Raw genomic sequence first — 4,725 nt, 5'->3', positions numbered from 1 at the left:
ACCCAGGCGCCCCCAGACAATTTTTTTAGAAAGAAACAACTCACTAACAATTGATCCCGGTAAACAATGTCTAACAGAGCCATCATCACAGAACTAGATAAAGGGGTTCAAATTCTCCCCCATAAAAAGCACTTACCCTAGATAACTTCACAGGGAAATTCTACCCCCACCTTTCAAGAATGGATAATCTCAATACTACTTATTCCAGAAGAGAGAATTTTTCAATATTCCTTTTATAAAGCCATTATGATATCGACCTCAAAACTGAAAGAGCATTAAAAGGAAAACAACAGAATATTCTCACTTGCGAATAGGGTTCAAAACCTTAAGATATCAACAGCTAAAATCTAGCAGTCCATTTAAAATAGAATGTATTGTGGCTAAGTGCAATTTGTTCCAGTTGTAACATTAACAGGTATAATTAAATAACAACAACAACGAAAATCCATCAGTATTGTCCATCCTATTAATAGCGCTAAGGAGAAAAGTCATAGGATTTCTTATGTGGGTTGAATTGTGTCTCCCCCAAAAGCTATGTTGAAGTCCTAACACCTGTGCCTCAGAATGTGACCTTATTTGGGAAACAGAGTCACTGCAGGTGTAGTTAGTTAAGGTGAGGTCCTACTGGAGTAGGTGGGTCCCGATCCATCGGACTCCTGTGCTTCTAAGAAGACCACTGCATGAAGACGGACACACAGGGAGACCGCCATTGCTGATGAAAGCAGAAACTTGGGGCTACACGGCTGGAAGGAAGACCGAAGATCACTGACAACCCACCAGAAACTAGTGAGAGGCAAGGAAGGCCTCCCCAAAGGGGTTTCAGAAGGGGCGCGGTCCTGCTGACACCCAGATCTCAGGCATCCAGCCTCCGCAACCGTGAATTAACAAAGCCTACTCCTTTAAGCCACCCAGTTTGGGGCACTTTGTCCCAGCAGCCCTGAGAAACCAATATAGGCTCATTTCGACACATGCAGAAAAGTCATGTGACAAAATTCAGCACTCCTTCTTGTCAAAACCCCTCAGTCACATAGAAATGGCTGCCGTGTCCGGGGTCAGTGAGCCCTTGGTGTCGGTTGGAGGGGAGAGTCCCCGGATTGTGTGGTGGAGTTACACGGGAGAGGTAAATTGTGTCTGTACGCAGGGGGCCCTGAATGGCAGATTATAAAGTTGGTGGTGTATGTTTGAGGTAATGAGAAGTCACTGAAAAGCAAATGAGGAAGCTGAGGAAAGCAGTGTTTCCAGACAATGACTTGGGAGGCTGGCTATTGGATGAATGGTACTGTGGAGGCAGGGAGCAGCAGCTAGGGATGTGGAGATTCATTTCAGCGCCATTTCGATAATTCCGATTTTAAAAAAGTGTTTATTTTTTGAGAGAGCACAGCAGGGAAGGGGCAGAGAGAGAGAGAGAGAGAGAGGGACAGAGGATCCGAAGCAGGCTCTGTGCTGATAGCAGTGAGCCCAACGTGGGGCTCGAACTCACGACCTGTGAGATCATGACCTGAGCCCAAGTCATGACTGAGCCACCCAGGCGCCCCAATAATACTCATTTTTAAGACTTTTTCAAGTGGAATTTTACTTAATTGCATAGACAAGGAAATGTGAATCTACTGTTTGGGTTTTTTTTTTTTTTTTAATTTTTTTTTTTAAATTTTTTTAATGTTTATTTATTTTTGAGACAGAGAGAGACAGAGCATGAATGGGGGAGGGTCAGAGAGAGGGAGACACAGAATCTGAAATGGGCTCCAGGCTCTGAGCTGTCAGCACAGAGCCCGACGCGGGGCTCGAACTCACGGACCGTGAGATCATGACCTGAGCCGAAGTCGGCTGCTTAACCGACTGAGCCACCCAGGCGCCCCTGGGTTTTTTTTTTTTAATATACAAATGGTAACATTCTTTACATAATGTTCTCTGTCTTGCTTTTCTCACTTATAATTGGAGATTGTTCCGTATCAGTGGAAGAGACACTACAATTTATCTTACCAGTCATCTACTGCAGAACATTTGGGGTGCTTCCAAACAATGCTATTCCTGATTTGAATGTCACGTTCAGGCAGCTCTGGTCCAGGGTTCAAGGTGTCAGGCAGCTGATTCTGGTCCTAGAGTACCTTTGGAAGCCACAGGACTACCTTGGAGGTAGGTAAAGAGACCAAACCCAGTCTGGAAAACCCATCCAACCCAAGGTGAACTGGGGCAGGGTCGGGGGGGGGAGGTGTTCTCAGAGCTGTAGAAAATCCTCTCAGTAAAGGAGGTTTTCCTCCATGGTCCTTGGCTTGTGGGAGTGTCACTCCAGTCTCTTCTTCCTCTGTTGTCACATGGGGCTCTCCCTGTGTGACAGTATGTCCATTTACTAATATCAGGTACTGTTCTAGGCTCGGGGTCACAGAAGTTCAAAAACACCCCAGTGCCCTTGGATCATGGAACTTCTATTTTAGGGGGGACACAGCTAATAACTATCAAGTAAATACGTAGTTTTAGGGTAAGGAACACGGTGCCGGGAGGGGGGAGACATATTTAGGAAGGGATATTTGTGTAGAGACCTGAAGGAAAGGAAGGAGCGTGCCCTACCCAGATCTGGAGAAAGAGCATCCCAGACAGAGGAAACGGTGGCTGGAAAGGCCTTGAGGCGGGCCCAAGTTCAGCCAGTTGGAGGAACCACCAGAGGCCAGCAAGGTGGGAGAGGCTTGAGGGCAGGGACTGACTGGGGAGGGGTGAGCAGAGGCTGGATCCCGTAGGGCCCTGTAGGCTGTGATAAGGAGTAACACTCCCACTTTACAGATGAGAAAAGTGAGGTTCAGAAAGGGGAAACGTGTCCAAAGCCCCCAACTGTAAGTGGCAGGAGGATTCGGTGCAGGTCTGTGTGACTCCAAAATTTCTTCTATTACTACATTACGTTCTAGTCCCAGGGTTTGTCTTTTACTCTTTGTGTCTGTATTGGAAAGTATCCCCGGCATGAACTAAGCGCTCCATAAAAACTCCTTCAATGACTACTGACCTAGACTAAGAGTAAAATCTCGCCGTTTTTAGAGCTCTTAGAATTTACAGCGCATTTTCAAAATTGTTGCGTGTAAATTCTACGACCTTGAGAGGCAAGTGGTTTTTACCTCCATTTTACGTGATTTTCCCCCAAATTACAAAATGTATTGGATACTTTTTGCAGGATCTGCCATCGGACGCGGCTCTTCTGGGGGGAATTCCCTTCCCCTCCACAGGCTGGCTCCCCTGCGGGAAGGAAGAGGAACGGGAGAGGAGGTTGGCTGTCATGTTGGAGTCCTAGGTCCCCTCCCCCGCTCCCCCCCCCTCCCCCCAAACCAAGCCAGGGTGAGCTGGCCTTGGGCTGGACACTTGACCTAATTTGAGCTCCCCAAATGCTTCCTCTTTGGCAATTGCCAGACCCCAGTCGGCATCTGCTGAACGAAAGAGAAGAAAATTTAGAAACCAGAGCCTATACCGCATGAGGAAGAAATGTAGCAGATGTGCAGGGAGCAGGCGAGGGGAGCAGACCACCCCCAAGTCGGTTCTATAGTGCCTGCTTCAGTCTTTGGGAGGCTCTTCCTGCGCTACCCTCGAACCCCTGGTCTCAAGTTCCCCATTTCTATTACTTGTGGCCCAAAGAAGCCTAACTCAGATATCCAGGAATTGGCAGAACATGGAAACTGAGGCTCTAGAACTCAGACTTGGGCAGTTTCCCACCTTTCTGTCACCCTCAGGGCACCGCGGGCACCGCCCACCCCCCCTCCCCCCGCCCAGTTCTTGCTGCCATGGAAACCACCAGTTCCCACCCCACCTCCCTAAACCCCCACCTGCCCCAGCCCCATGGAGTGTTGGAGAGCCCTGCACAGTCGGGGCTTCCCAAGAGATTCTGGAACTCAGTGAATCTATTGATAGTATTTCACCTCATGATGAATCAAATTGCTTCCTGGGCTCTGCTGAAAATCTCGTCACTTTATACGGGTAACACATTCTGAGACCCAAGCGATCTCTTGGCACACAACCCTTTTAGAATTTGCAAACTACTATATATGAATTGCATTGCTGGCAGGTTGTTTTTTAATGCATATTTATATCTTTTCATGTATACTATCTAAAGTACCTGAGGAGTAACAAACAGCCTTAGCAGACTGGCAACATATCATTTGTTGGTAAATTGATCAAAGCCCTAGGCTCCACGGACTAACCAGCTCACGGAAATTTTGAAATGTAAAAGCATAAAACTCATCTTGCATTGTTCAGGGTGCTACTCGTTGCTTCTAACTAATGAAAACCAGTTTTTTTTTCTGTTGGGACACTTTCAATAAATCATCAAACATAAATTCTCTTAGGGAGAAAAAAAAAACAAACCCTCTCAGGCTGGGAGAAATTTCAGCTTAAAACCTTGCTTTAAAAGAAAACAGTTACAGGTGATGTTCCTGCAAACGGGGCAGAAAGAGGGCAGGCAATAAGAAGAAAGGCTGGGATCTTGGATTCCCCCCCCTGCCCCCCTCCCCCCCAGCAAACATTTGAGGAGGGGTCCAGTGTGCCTACTCTCATAAGCATGAATATTGGTGAAGAGTTTGATTTCAGCCAGGATTTCTTGGTTTGAATCCAGCTGAATCAAATCACATGACACAAAATACTTTTCTTCCAATAAATTTTGATGGATTTTGAGCACTTTATGAGGAACACTGTGCAGTCTAGCATGCGATATCTACCTAGAGAACCCGAAGGAAGGGAGAGATCTCTCATGCC

At 46.9% G+C, this 4,725-nt stretch overlaps 1 long non-coding RNA gene across 3 annotated transcripts; it reads right to left on the bottom strand.

Annotated features, from left to right (window-relative positions):
• Positions 1-563: 563 nt before the first annotated feature.
• LOC123599534 lies at positions 564-4,392 on the bottom strand. 3 transcript variants are annotated; one of them, XR_006713186.1, is made up of 4 exons: positions 3,348-4,392; positions 3,149-3,219; positions 1,981-2,126; positions 564-743 (listed from the first exon to the last, which is right to left on the bottom strand). It is a non-coding gene; the product is annotated as an uncharacterized LOC123599534 (long non-coding RNA). The 3 variants fall into 3 exon arrangements; XR_006713184.1 differs by lacking the exon at positions 3,348-4,392 and having other exon boundaries at positions 1,981-2,096; positions 3,102-3,268; XR_006713185.1 differs by lacking the exon at positions 3,348-4,392 and having other exon boundaries at positions 3,149-3,268.
• Between the last annotated feature and the right edge of the window lie 333 nt (positions 4,393-4,725).

Source organism: Leopardus geoffroyi, chromosome C1, assembly GCF_018350155.1.
Source record: "Leopardus geoffroyi isolate Oge1 chromosome C1, O.geoffroyi_Oge1_pat1.0, whole genome shotgun sequence".
Lineage (NCBI taxonomy): Eukaryota > Metazoa > Chordata > Mammalia > Carnivora > Felidae > Leopardus > Leopardus geoffroyi.
This window is presented reverse-complemented; position numbering and strand designations above follow the sequence as displayed.